Source organism: Nothobranchius furzeri, chromosome 3 (assembly GCF_043380555.1).
Source record: "Nothobranchius furzeri strain GRZ-AD chromosome 3, NfurGRZ-RIMD1, whole genome shotgun sequence".
NCBI lineage: Eukaryota > Metazoa > Chordata > Actinopteri > Cyprinodontiformes > Nothobranchiidae > Nothobranchius > Nothobranchius furzeri.
In genome coordinates this window covers 56845269-56861084 of record NC_091743.1, presented here as the reverse complement: position 1 = coordinate 56861084, position 15816 = coordinate 56845269, and positions in this window count along the sequence as shown.

The window sequence follows — 15816 nt, the reverse complement described above, 5'->3', positions numbered from 1 at the left end:
CTTCTTCTTCTTCTTCTTCTTCTTCTTCTTCGAGTTTATTGGCAGGTGGCATCTAACTGCTAGGTGCATTTTCGCCACCTACTGTGCTGGAGTGTGAGTCGGAGTAAGAGCGAAAAAAAAAACTAAATTCTATTCAACAGACCACTGCGTTTTAGATACCCAACAACCAACTTATAATTCCTTCCTTCACCATTTAACAAATTCCTTACAGTCATCACTCCACCTCCTATGTCTTTTAATTTCTCCCTGAGTTGTCCTCTACTTTCCTCATATTCTATGCAGTCACACAAAACATGTTCCACTGTTTCTCCCCCCACCCCACATCCACACAAACCTGTGGGATGTTTCCCTATCAGATGCCATTTGTCACCTTTCTGCTAACACTTCCTTATATAACTAGGTCTGGAGGGCGTGGCAAGTGATGTCAGATTGATCCACTTACCGGCCACTTACAAATATAACCTAATACAACTTGTCAGGTTCTGTTTCACCTTTGAAGAGATATTAAAAGTGTGGAATGCCGAAAAACATTTTAAAAAATTATTTCTGATTATGATTAGTCACTGTGAGTTTTTCATGCAGGCTGAACATGAAAATGATCTCCTGCAGCTATAACTGGATTTGCTTCTGATAGAAAACAGACGGTGAAAAGACAGAACTACGTCACACTGTCACTTAACATTCATGGTCTCACCCATGTTGACTCACAACAGGGAAGGCTGTTGTTGGTTTAGCATCCAGGAAACAGCAGAGAATATCTCAGCTGGTAGATACTAGCCGTTAGCATTAGCAACTCCACCACACAGAAAACCTCCTCCAGGCTTGTGTTTTGGAGATTAAACATCAGTGTGGCAAGTCAGTGGTAGAGTTGCATTGCTGTTATCTGAGGCGAGCTGTTCAAATATCAGGAAATAAGACTCCAAATCCTGCCATGGTGTGCCACTCTCTGCTGCAGCAGACTTGTCTTTGCTGACCCAAGCGATTCTGAGGTAGTTGTTGCCCCAAGCACGGGTTGCAAGGCATTCATTCATACCAGAGACCACTGTAAATGTATTGATTAATTAAGTTTCCCACACCCTTAACGGGATTCTTGGTGGATTTACTGAATGTTTAGTCAGAAACCAGGGCTTTCTTAGCACCTCTGCCTGTGATCCAAAGAGCAAGTCACCACCCACCAGAGTCTGAAGCCTAGGGCACACCGGAGACAGACACACTGCGCCGTCATTTTAAATAGAACCCATAATAGTTAATGAGAGTGGGTGCACGGGGAGTGCCGTGCCACATTCCAGAAGCATTGCGCCAAGGCGCTGAAGATAGGCGCCAGTTCTATCTCTTTGTGGAGTACTTTACAACAGGCATTACGACGCAGAATGGCTTCACGGCACAAACTTAACCACCGGTACAAACACAGCTGCAGTTTTGACAACTTTAAAATACTATTGATTTTAAAATATTCTAATTAATAGCATACTTACCTATTTTTAATTAATTTGTCTCACAAAACATGTCGGCAAGTATAAACAATAGAGTAACTTCCTGCTTCCTGTTCTCAAGTCCCATGTGATGTTGTGACTATCGAGCGACTTTCCAAGAAGCGCTCAGCGGCGCGGCGTGGCACGTCCTGTGTGACCATTTGACTCCTCAAAACCACGACACGGCATGCCTGCCTCCGGTGTGCCCCAGGCTTTACTCCACTCCCATTTCCTGTTTGAAAAATTCAACAAATGCTGTTTCCTAGCAGACTGAGAGGGCGTAGCCGCTAACAAATCCACACACACACACAGATGCCGTGTTCAAGTTGAGCTGCGCCTCACCTGGAAAACAGACAAGAGCAGACGGAAGCAGCAGGGGGAGTGGCTGAAAGCCGGCGTTTAAGTCGGACACAATTTCCTGCATGTGTAGCTCGGGGGTGACGATAGCTGAAGATATCGCGTTAGCGTTCACACTTGTTTAATTTTCGATTTTAATTCTGGTGCCTGTTAGCAGCTGAAACACATCCTCATGTGCTTGTGGATATCATATATAGTATATGAAAACATGACTGTAATAATAAGTAAAAGTTATCAGCTGTAGCTTCAGTGTGCTCATAGGAAACGTGACAAAGGAACACAAAACACATTTCTCTTTATGGCTTATATAGTTGTCATCATCAACATAACATGATTTACAGAATACATGTGACCATCTAACATTTCATGTTCTACCACCAGATGTTTGGATCAAAATATGAACCAATCAGATCTTAGATCAGGTGAGAGCCAGGCGTTTCCCGTCATCCCCTAGGTTTAACAGCCGAGGGAGAGCAACTGCAGCGCCTTGCTCCAAAATCTGCGGCCGCCTTGATCTCACGAGGTTATCGTTGCCTACGTATGCATGACGTCAGAGCAAGTCGGCGTCAAGTCGGACACAAATCTAACCGGCATGCACTGCTCGCCGATCACCGCTGATCTAATCTGCGCAGAACTGGCTTATCTCGAACACAGCCACAGGCTCACAACAACATTGTGACATCATAATGTACCAGCTAGCATCATAGTGTACCTTGTAGCCAATAGCTATGGCAGATTTAAAATAAAATGCAGTGCAGAGTTTTACCTGAAGACCGAGCAACACTGACAGTTTTAGGCAGAAAATTTAAATTTTAACTAAGCTGCACTAAAGTGCCAAATTATTGTGTCTTCAGCACAATTAACACTCATTTATATAGTTTATCAGCAATAAAAAAGTTGATTTGGGGTGACTTGCTCTTTAAACTGAAGACCAGAATTTGTTTTTAAAATACTCCTTAAACAATTTGTTTTTAAACCATCAATGATGTGCGCTGAAACAAAGCTGACTGAGAACACAGATTTCTTAAAATTCTGAGCCAAAAAGTTAAAACTGCTGATGCGTGGGCTAGTGAGCTGTTTAATGCAGGCTTCTTTCATTCAGAGACCCGGTATGAACACGAGTTTGTCTTTCTGTGCAATCCTAAAAACACAGGCTTTTGCTTCTGTTTAGCACACATTCTGAAATTAAATGTACTCGCATTTCTACTTACATGGTGTGTGTGTGTGTGTGTGTGTGTGTGTGTGTGTGTGTGTGTGCGTGTGTGCGTGTGTGCATGTGTGCGTGTGTGTGCGTGTGTGTGCGTGTGTGCGTGTGTGTGCGTGTGTGTGCGTGTGTGCGTGCAGGGGTGCCGTAAAGCGGTGAAAGATTAGGAAGATTCTAAGGGCCCACAGCTGTCAGGGGCCCAAAAAAGTTTCAAAGTTGAATAAAAAAAAATTAAGTTTAAAAATCACAAGTACTTTGCAGTATTTTTTCTCATTTAAGACATTAAACAATCTTTTAGTCTTTATGATTGTATATTTATTCAGAGGTCCCTACTTTATTTTGACTAAGCGTCTATGTTTTATTTTGACCCCCCCCCCCCCCCAAAAAAAGGTGGGTTTAGTTAGTGAGTGGTTAAATTCAACCTGTTTGCTAGCTTTGATATCCACAAAGAGAGGAACTATGTTTCATCTAATTATGGTAAATGGGTTGTTCTCCTTGTCCCTACCAGAATCAGCAGCTGGTGATATGTCAGCAGGTGTCCCCTCACAACCCAATGAACCTCAAGAAGGTGAGCAATGTAGCATGCTAGCTAGCAGCCTCATTTAAGGGGGTCTGTGGGAATCACTTATGGCTCTCTTCTCAATCAGTACTATTACAAAGGAATATAAAAAAGCTATTTTTGGTGATAAACACATTGTTTTTCCACATAATGATAATTATATATATATATGTATATATATCAATCAGTAAAAATGTATAGATTGTTTTGGATGCTGGGCAGGTTGAAGCATTGTTATTTAGTCTGTTAATGTAACATAAATTACTATGAGATTATTACTGTGAAGCACATTTTTGAAGGCACCATATAAGAACAAAAAAAGCTCTTCATCTACTAAATACCTTGAAATGAAATGTTTTGAATCTGACTGAATTATGGGAGGTTTTACAAGATGTAGTTTGTTTATGTAGCTTTTAGAACATAAACCAAAAATCATTTCCAAATAATTCATCAGAGAGCAAAAATGAAACAAAAGCTATTAATAATTGTAATAAATAAACTTAATATAACATTGAACACAATAAAATATGAAATCTAGTAGGGCTGCAACAACGATCAATCGCTAAATTCTATGAAAATCGATTATTAAAAGCGTTGGCAACGAATTGCGTCATCGATTTGTTGTGTCGCACAACTCTTCCAAAAGCGCCCCCCCTTCCCGCCCGCCGTTGTGCGCAGACAGATCAGCGCGAGGGAGAGCCGGCAGTTGTTTGGAAGAGGAACATGGCAGAAGCAGCGAGAGTCAAAAAAGTAAAAACTTTTAAAGTTTGGGAGCATTTTCAGTTAAATCAGGCGAAGACATTCATTACCTGCAACGTTTAGGTCAGACTTAGCATGGCACGGGATGATGCAGCGTCTTAAACGCAAGCATGTCGGGTTCATCAGCGAGGAAGGAGAGAACTCTGTGTCCGGGTAAATTAAAAACTTTTCAAAAGTGATTCATCCAAGTCCCGGATTATTACACAGGCTAGACATGCCCTAAGCTCGTAAAAAAAGTCTAAAGTCGTGAGCGCGACACTTATTAGATGAGCGGGGGGACTCGCGCTGCTGCGAACCGGTTCCGCCCGAGTCCGGATTAATTGGGCAATTGCCCAGGGCCCACGAACTCTAAAGGGCCCAGGGCACGAGCAAAATACTGTATCTATAATTTCCCGCTTTATGAGGACTGTGGTGACCGTACGTTCCGTTTTCCCCGGACATGTCCACTTTTCACTGTCTGTCCGGGCGTCCGGTTCTTGTATTGATGAAAATGTCCGGCTTTTCATCCAGGAGCAGGGATCGAATTATGGGGGAGCTGTATATCCTACACATCAGGGGAGCCGGAAAAAAGTTTTCTATATTATATCATTTATATCATTTTTGGACTCTTTTGAGCAGAGAGCGGCACAGCGCATTGTTGCGCAGCGATCCAGGCAGCTGCTTCCAGCGCACGGTCCATTCTCAAAGTGGCGCAACCAAAAAACTATAATTAGCACACGATCGTTCATGTCTGCACATGTTCTCTATTTTCTGTCTTATTTGTGCCTGAAGCGCGCTACTGCGGAGCTCATCACCTGTGCTGCGGTGATGTCACCTCACGCAGCATCGAAAACTCTGCGCTTTGCGGTCAGGAGATTCCTTTGATCTGCTCAGAAGTAACTGATGAGGTGAAAAAGTAAGAATCCAGGCAGCAGATTTTCTGGAGAATTAAGAGGAGATGCAGGAAGATGAGAGACAGACAGGACAGGAAATAGTTCAATAAAAACAACAAAACAAAACAAAGCGTTGAAAAGTAAAATGTAGATAGATTTATCTCCACTACACGTTTTTACCTATAAAACAATAAGTTACACACATGTAATATTTATAAATTTGATACTATTCAGGTCACCTTCAACACTCAGTCACACACCCAGGGCCGTTTCAAGACATTTTGGGGGCCAAGGCAAAATGCCCCCCCCCCCCCCCCATAACTGGGCTCCCCAGAAGCCTCTGTGTAATTCATGCCCTCTCCAGTAGTGTTAGTTATATGGTGTTTATAAAAGCCCCTCAGGCATTACTGACATGTTCTAATATTATCAGATGAAAAACTAAATGATCAGACATGCTGTCTCATCTGCTTCTTTTCTAAACTTGCAGAAAGTAACAAAACCATTTGAAAGCCACTATTTGTGGATTCTCTGAAAGTTTCCATGGAGTGTGTGACAACTTATTTTTTCAGTCATTTTTGGAAATAGTGATCAATTTTGATTAATTCACAGCCTATGTTTAATTACATTTAAAAATTAGTTGTTTGACATCCCCACTTATAATAAATGTCTACAGATGAGATCAAACAAAACAGATGAAAATTGCCCTTAAGCTGTTTAACTTGGACCAAGTATTTTAGGTCACAGATAGATGTAGATTAGGGTCTCTGTCTATACACCTTATAAGACAATTTAGGTGATGGCATGTTGTTTTTCTGCTATTGAACTGTTTTCTAATAATGTTGTATTAAATAAAGTGAAGGAAGGAGAGAAATAATGTTTCCCTAGCAGTTTTTAAAAATTTCCCCATGTAATCCGATTAATCGATTAATCGTGTCGAGACCCCATCCGATTAATCGATTATCCAAATAATCGTTTGTTGCAGCCCTAAAATCTACTATTGATGATGGAGAACTACAGCTAATATCCTGCAGGAGTCTGTGCTGCATTTTCCCTGTTGTGCATTAATTTTAATGACTGGGTTCAAAAACAAAGAAGTCACCTTGTCAGCAGTGAATCCTTAATTTTTGTCCATCATACAGAAATACTTGATTTCAAGAGGAAAGACAGCTGAAAATGTAGTTATGTAAAGCTTTGACACAACATGGAAATTTAATTAGATATCCAAATTTGAATTGTATCATCAAATAAAATCTTAGAATAAATACACACATTTTAAGGGAGTAATGGGGAAAAGGAGATTAACACCTTTCAGCATGTGCATTTCCTGCTTTTTCCAGCAGTGATATTGCTAATTTTGTTGAAGGAAATTCACTGTTTAATGAGAGACAGCTGGTGAAAATGGTATGTAAATAAGTAAGAATGCATGTAGACCTACATAATGAAGCAAAACTGAAACACTAATATGAAGTATACATATATTCTATTTTTTTCTCCCTTCAAATCTGGGAGGGTGGAACCCCAGCTCCAGCTATGGACGAGCCGCCAGGGGGCCCAACTTGATATTTTTTCATGGGGCCCAAAATCTCTGGCAGCCCCCCTGTGTGTGTGTACACTCCTTCTCTATGAAGGGCATCATCTTCCCTTCCTAAATGAGTTACACTAAAACACACACAAACGCGCTTACCATGGCTCCCATGTGAGACTTACAGACTTCTGATGTTCTAGCTGTGAGCCCAGACGAGTCCTGACTCAATCAAACACACAGACGCTGTAATTATTAAAATAATTTGTCTCATAAATCTCACAGTAGAGACCTACCACTTAGACAGGAGAGCCTACTGAACATCTCTCTGGTCAGGTCAGAAGCTATACTATACTTTCCACCACGTTCACATAGTTTTTGTTGTTTCCAGATCGTGGTGCTGATCATCTCTCACTCCCCGTGGCAGATGATGACTGAGCAGCATAAACATTCACGCCTGACCATTGCAAATGACGACCTTTAAATAGTAGAAAATGATCTCCGAGGGAGATCCTAACATTTGCATCTGAATAACATCCGGACAGTTTGAGATTTTCTGTGGTGTTAGACTGCCATCTGGTGGTAAATGGTGATGCAACGAGACACTGAATGCCATGATGATGTGATTTGATTCTTCCTTTATTTTCAGTCTCACACTTGTTTCCCATCAAGTTTGATTTGTTTTATTCAATTTAGTCATGATCTTTGAGTCTTTTTGTTTTCTTTTATTGTTAACTCATTGATCTGTAAAGCCCTTAGAACAATTTTGGTTGTTTTCAAACATGTCAACTCAATCATCCATTACTTGAACCGCTGATTCATCACAATGGATACGTGGAGCCGGTGTTTATAACTCTGTCAGTCATTACGCACTAGGCGGGGGACATCCTGGACAGGACTCCTGTCCATCACAGGGACACACAGTTACACACCCACTCACACCTGGGGACAACTAAGCATCAAACATCAGTCCAATCCATGGAACACAACAATGCTTCAGTTCAACTTTCTTAAGAAATTTCAAACAATCTTAAAGCTTCTCTAATAACCCTGTCATCAAAACAGCTTCTTTTGGGTTTCCTAATCTAACCTTCACAGATTTAAAAAAAAACTTTTGTCAACATAATTGCTTTAAATTTTTTACATTTTGGTGGCTTTATGTTTTTTTCATCTAAATAAATGAATTAATGATTTTTATTAAATTTAGCGAGATATTACTTCCAACATTGAATCGGCTAATCCGGCTGTCATCGGGGTCAACAAAGCTCACTCAAAGTTGGTGAGATAGGTCAGATTCATATGTTTGATGTTGAACAGTGAGAATCATCATTTTTATTTCGTGAGTCATAATTTCCTTTTTGTACTGGTGTTACTGAGGGACAGAAGTGAGGTCTGAATGGACCAAAGTAGATGATCTAAGATAAGATTTAAAAAATTGTCTGTGTGAATAAGACTTGAGGAGATTATTTTGTGCATCACATGAAAGAAATGAGAAGCATCTTATTTTCAGTGATTTCTGGCAGACCTTTCAGATTCAATTAATAAAATACGTCCATCCCAGTTCTGTTCCATTTCGTTGTAGAAAACAATTTTCTTGTGTGTCTTTTTGGATTTAGTCTCACATCTCTAGCATAAAACATCTCATTTAACTTTTTACAACTAAATTCTAATTACCTTATTCTCATTTAGACAAGTTGAATTCAGTTTTTTTTAACAGTTTCTCATATAGAGTAAATGTCTGGGAAAACTTTATATCATTTTTTACATTGTCAGCTAAAAGGACACAAGTAAAATGATCAAATGTTACAAACAACATGAGCAACCAAAGCAAGTTAGAGATTAGATTTTTTTTAAAATAAACTCATCAACTAAAAACAAATCCCGCTGGAGTCAATTAAATTCTCCGACCACAAAGGTACAATTTCACTTTTGATTCAGCAATAAATCCCTTGGCATTCCTTGCCAAATATAATAACGTATTTCTAAGACCACACAGCAGACATTATAAGGAGAACTGTGAAACTTCTGAAGTGTAGTTTTGATGCAGAAGCTTTACTTGGACTCATCTGAAGACATCACAATAAAGCTTACAGCTTCCCACCAGTCTAAAGCAGTTTAATCAAAGACCTGAGTACATTAAAGTCTGAGTTTCTAAGAAGTTTGCAGAAACTTCTTGGAAGTATGTTATGGCTGGGTAGAAGTTTTACTCATAACCAGGGGCAGATTTAGGACTGAAAAAGATTTGGGGCTAAGCCCAGAATCGGGGCCCCAGATGAGTGATAATTGTCCATTTTGAAGTAGGAGTAACACCATCAGTGGAGACTTATTTCAACCAGACTTCCTGTTAGGAAAATACCTGGAAAAAAGGCATTGTCTGGAGAACCAAGAGAACCAAGGCAATGATTGACAGCACCCCCCTCAACTGGTGATGTGTCCAATGTGTCGACGCTTTGAAGCGTGTGTTGGGTATCCAGGAAGATTTTTTTTGTGAAGCGCGTATAGAGGCTTGTGTTGATTACGTAAGCAGTGACGTTCGAGGCCTCATTGGCGGTCTGTACCACATGAACGATTCAGGAACTGGCTCGCGGGTTCGCACCGGATTTGTTGAAACCGTAAGTCCTGTTAGTTTCCTTTCTCTTTTGGACCAGACAGTATTTTAAAAGGACAGTTTAAGACAACATTAAGAACAGAATTCCATCATTATTTTTTCAGTTTTAAGGTTTACAGTTTTATTTGAATTGTCCACTTGATGGCGCAATAGAGCTAATTAATCATCACGGTGCCTCGACTCAAGAGTCGACCAGTTGGATGTAAAGTTTCAGCTCATCACATGGCTTCATCTCGCCATCAATACCCTCATCCAACCCGTGTGCTCTTGGAGTTTCTCAGTCGAGAAAAAGAGTTGTTAACAAGCCTGCACACACTCGCGCGTTCACACGAGTACACAGCACTAGTTTCATTTCACAATGTAACAAAACAAACAAAGATGGATTGTGCGGCAGTGGGGCAGTAACCCCTCCTCGCCAGATTAAGGCAGCAATGCACCATCTGGTGTCAGTCTGCCTGAACTGTATTTAAAGAAGAAAACAATTTGGTAGAGGAGTGTAGGGGGGTCAGCAAGTGACGTTCAAAAGAGCTAATGTTTTGATGAGCTCCTTGGTGTGAATAACTCACAAATGACTAGCTCCACTGACAGAGCCGTATCACTACCCCTCTCCTCCTCCTCTGTTTGGTTGCTCCTCTTAAGGTAAGAACATTGACTCATCTATACAGGTGCTGGCCAGTAAATTAGAATATCATCAAAAGGTTGAAAATATTTCAGTAATTCCATTCAAAACGTGAAACTTGTACATTATATTCATGCAATGCACACAGACCAATGTATTTCCGATGTTTATTACGTTTAATTTTGATATTTATAGGTGACAACCAATGAAAACATCAAATCTGGTATCTCAGAAAATTAGAATATTCTAAAGGCCAATGAAAAAATGTTTGTTTCTCTAATGTTGGCCAACTGAAAAGAATGAACATGAAAAGAATGTGCATGTATAGCACTCAATACTTAGTCGGGGCTCCTTTTGCCTCAATAACTGCAGTAATGCGGCGTGGCATGGACTCGATCAGTCTGTGGCACTGCTCAGGTGTTATGAGAGCCCAGGTTGCTCTGATAGTCGTCTTCAGCTCCTCTGCATTGTTGGGTCTAGCGTATTGCATCCTCCGCTTCACAATACCCCATAGATTTTCTATGGGGTTAAGGTCAGGCGAGTTTGCTGGCCAATCAAGGACAGGGATACCATGGTCCTTGAACCAGGTGCTGGTGGTTTTGGCACTGTGTGCAGGTGCCAAGTCCTGTTGAAAGGTGAAGTCTGCATCCCCATAAAGTTGGTCAGCAGCAGGAAGCATGAAGTGCTCTAAAACTTCCTGGTAGACGGCTGCATTGACCCTGGACCTCAGGAAACAGAGTGGGCCAACACCGGCAGATGACATGGCACCCCACACCATCACTGACGGTGGAAACTTTACACTGGACCTCATGCAACGTGGATTCTGTGCTTCTCCGCTCTTCCTCCAGACTCTGGGTCCTTGATTTCCAAAGGAAATGCAGAACTTGCTTTCATCAGAAAACATAACTTTGGACCACTCAGCATCAGTCCAGTCCTTTTTGTCCTTGGCCCAGGCGAGACGCTTCTTGCGCTGTTTCTTGTTCAAGAGTGGCTTGACACACGGAATGCGACACCTGAATCCCATGTCTTTCATGAGTCTCCTCGTGGTGGTTCTTGAAGCGCTGACTCCAGCTGCAGTCCACTCTTTGTGGATCTCCCCCACATTTTTGAATGGGTTTGTCGTCACAATTCTCTGCAGGGTGCGGTTATCCCTAGAGCTTGTACACTTTTTTCTACCACATTTTTTCCGTCCCTTCGCCTGTCTGTTAATGTGCTTGGACACAGAGCTCTGCGAACAGCCAGCTTCTTTAGCAATCACCTTTTGTGTCTTGCCCTCCTTGTGCAAGGTGTCAATGATTGTCTTTTGGACAGCTGTTAAGTCAGAAGTCTTCCCCATGATTGTGGTGCCTTCAAAACAAGACTGAGGGACCTTTTAAAGGCCTTTGCAGGTGTTTTGAGTAAATCAGCTGATTAGAGTGGCAGCAGGTGTCTTCTATATTCAGCCTTTTCAGAATATTCTAATTTTTTGAGATACCAAATTTGGAGTTTTCATTAGTTGTCACTTATGAATATCAAATTTAAATGTAATGAACATTGGAAATACATTGGTCTGTGTGCATTGCATGAATATAATGTACAAGTTTCACGTTTTGAATGGAATTACTGAAATATTTTCAACCTTTTGATGATATTCTAATTTACTGGCCAGCACCTGTAGGTTAAACATCTCACGTAGCTATGCCACAGCTTCTATAGTGAGAGTGTTGGCAGGTGTAAACCTAACAGAATGGACCAGCTCACTCAGTGCGTTCACATGCACATCAGAAAACCGAACTGTTGCCCTGATTAGACTAACCTCATCAGCTTCATCTTGGCAGCAGATAAAGTTAAAACAGATTATGCACAAAGGCCGAAGGAATGGACAACAACAACAACGCTGCTGCACAGCTTATTTGGGTTAAAGAAATCATCAGGCAAAATAAGGTTTCATATGGGGAATGAACGGTGGACTCCTCTGATTTCAGAACAGGGCTAATATGTTTACAAAAAGGAAAATCTTAAGTCACAGGTGTCAAACTCAGGTCCTCGGTCCAAATTTGGCCTGCGGTCTATTTTCATTTGGCCCGCTAGATGAAATATTAAATATATATGAAAAGTGGCCTGCCGGCTGATTTTTCCGCAAAGGCTACAAATCCCACAGTGCTTGTCGGCGTTAGCACGTCTGTTGAAGCGCCCCCTACTTTCTGTTTACGTTCATTAGCATCCACGCTACTACTTGGCGTCAGTCTCGGACAAACTGAGCGCCCAGTTTACTCAGCAATTTGCCGACTTTGAAGCCCAGAAGTAGATCTTAACAGCTCAGTAATCTGTTTGCTGCTGACATAGGAAGTGCACCAATCAACTTCCAGACCGAGATGATTTTACTCCAGTTTAGCGACACGCTCAAGTTAGTGTGACTCTGTGGCTGCTGAAGATTTTATCTTTCCTCCCCGACACTCTGACCAACTGCCTGGTCAAGCTGCTCTGATCCTCTCCATGTTTAGCAGCACAAACATATGTAAGCAACTGTTGTCTGTGATGAAAATAAACAAAACAACACAGGAGTCTCACTGATGAACTCATTCCTCAGCTCAGAGCCCAACTGCAGAGATGCAGGTATCTGGCTGGAACAGGTGAGCATCACAGTAAATCAGAGTGGATCAAACTGAGCTTGATTAATTGTGGTTTATATGCATTTCTTCTGCTCCAAAGCATGAAAGATAATAGGTGAGATATTGCATTTTCATTTAAGATAATGACTGTTTTTCTTATTTTTGTTGTTGGCCTGTGGAAAAAAATATTTAATCCACTTTAAAACAGACTACAGATAGATGAATAGACTAGGAATAGAATAGAAAATCCCGGTATTGTCCCTCAGTGGGGAAAGCTTGGTGTCACATCAGCAATAACATTCATCACAGGAGCAAAAAGGAGAGTAAAAAGTAATTAGAGTTTGACACCCCTGTCCTAAGTGATAGGTGGCAGCGCTATGGGCAAATCTGGGATTCAGTTGAATTTAACTGTGGTTTTAAATGATCTAGTATTTAAAGTGGTCATTTTTGTATTAAAAATGACAGATGTAGTCGTTTTGATCTTGTGCTATTATGCATCTGTTTAAACACTTTTTAACTTTACAACAGTTTGTTTTCTCAATTTGCAGCTATTATTTTCCCCAAATTACAGCTTCTTGTCATTTCTTCCAATAATGGCTCTAGCAGAGGAAATCAGGACATCAGGCCATGCCTGCAGTTCCACAGCAGGAGCGATATCAACTCAACTAAATAAAGCAGAGCCCTATTACCTTAAAGACCTTGTTTACAACCATCACAAATAAGTCCTAATGACAGACACAAACGTGGCTAATCATGTTCCACTTGTATGTTTCCCAGAATACCTTATTCTTATTCACTGGTGGACTTCTGTTTGTCTCTCTAACCTAATTGGTCCCATCATCTCTTGTTGTAGAAGAGCGCTGGTGTGTAATTTTCCCTGTGGTGAAGTTCCTTCGATGCTTGCAGGCTCACCAAAAATGACTGCCGTTATGTCTTCGGTGATTGCAGCCCAGCTCTCTGCAGTGCAAATGGCCCCGGGACCAATCCTCACAAGAATCATCACAACAGATCAAGTAGACGTGACTCGTGACAGTGTAATTGTGCAGGGTGATAATGAGGTCTTGTGAGGTCACCTGCAGTAATGATGCAGAAGTGATCAACTGCACAATTTCGGAAACATTTTATATTGACACAATTAATGGATTGCCTTTGAAATTTCTAAAGTTTTTGGATTTCAGTGAAACTTTTACCCTGGCCATTAGGTGTAATACCTAAACGTAGCAGCAGATGGGGCACATGTAATTCTACTACATTGGTTGGTCTTCTTAGTGCATGCTTCATTCATGATTTTCCTCCTTTATTGATCCACCTGGTACCTAAAAATCCCATGCATCCCTGCAAACAATGAGTCCTTTCTTCCATGTCTCAATCAAGGTTTATGTATGCTACAGCCAAGGCCTGAAAATTTGACAGCGGTTCAAGCGTTGCTTTTCACAAGGTTTCTATTGTACACTGAAGTATAACTACAAAGATTTCATATCTTTAAAAGGCTTTTAGTGAGAAATATATTGGGTTTATGGAAATAGTCAATATTTGTAGCAGTAGTCCTTAAAACTAATAAAGCTTTACTGTGGGTGAGCACGAGACAAGATAAGCAAGGCCATAAATGCAAATTCACAGTGCAACATAGATATGTAAGGATTTTCAAATCCTAGACTTTCACTATCTATTTTCTGTCAGAAGCTAACCAGGAGATATATGTAGGAGACTATTTTCATGTTCAGCCTGCATGACAAACTCAGTGACCTATTATAATCAGAAATAATAATTTTAAAATGTTTTTTCAGTCATCAATACCTTTAAGGAATTATGTGACTAAAAGAAGCCACTTTCACAAATGGGAAAATTAACATAGAACCACCTCTCACCTTTCAGTAGAAGCTTACAGCTGTGCTTTCCCCTAATGTAGCCCCAAGTATAGTGATGCCTGTGATTCCTTTGTGCCACTTAATATTTTCACTTGCAGTCAACATTATTATTTTGTCAAACAAGTAGAATTACGATCGCTATTGAGTAATTTTAATGACTTTTTCACACTCAAGGCTAGTTGGTACCATTCATTTACATTGATTTATGCTAAGCTAAAGCTAAAAGAGTATAGCTGGATCAGGAGAATGAACGGGCTAGTTACACATTGTTTTTTCCTACTAATCTAACTATGGGGAATATATAGCATCATAAACAAACAAACCCAAGATGCATTGGTAAATATATCTAGCAGCTTCTGAGAAAGTTGACTCAAAGTTGTACGATCTGAGGAGCAGTTTTACGCTCTGAGCCGGTGGCTGATGAAGTCAGCTGGTCCCTGCTTTCATCAATGCATCAGGTTGTTTAATTAGATCAAAAGCTGATAAATGAGTCTTGACTTCCAAATGAGCTTCTGGAAGGGTTGGAGGTGGAGATCTCTATCCTCGCTGATAATGACATCGGCCCGAGTCAGCAATTCATCAGCAGTCTGTACAAGGCTGGAATGAATTTGTTTACAAACCCAAAGCGTGCTCTCGATCAGAGTTGGCACAAAGTGAAAAAATTCAGATGACAGCTCTGAGATTTCACATGTAATGCTGCAGGTACGGGTATGCCACACATTTCCCCTCTCCAAATTATTTCAATGTGGATACAGTTATTTTTCCTCATCTATAAACAATTTTCATGAGCACCGTTCCTCTGGGCCTGACTTTATAATACCAACTGGGTTCAATCTGTCTCTCTTTTCCCAGCTCCCATCTCTCTAAAGGTCTAATCCTCTGTGACTAACAGGCTGAATATGAGGATTATTTCTTACCTGCAAAAGGCAAAGTAAAAAAAACCCATGTGAATGGAAGCATGAGAACCTGATCTTTCACTGTTGTGACAAAGTTGGTACCAACTTACTATTGAGTCAGTTTCCGTCTAAGCTTTGTGCCAAATATATATATATTTCTTTACAAAATATTCCTCTTTACACTGAATAAAATTACTCAAGGTAAGCTGATGTGTTTTTGCATGCAAACTAATGAGCTCCTTTCAGTGTATGAAGACACTAATCTCTGGAGTTTCCTCCTTAGCTTTCTGCTCGGGCAAAGAAACATACACACACACACACACACACACACACACACACACACACACACACTTACCTATACAAATAACATCTGTGTTACTCCTACATTGTACTGAACAGTACGTTATCGATGTACATCTGTTCCACTCACAAAACACAATCCACGCCTTAAAACTCAGAATATGTGGATAAACTTCTGTTAATCTGAAC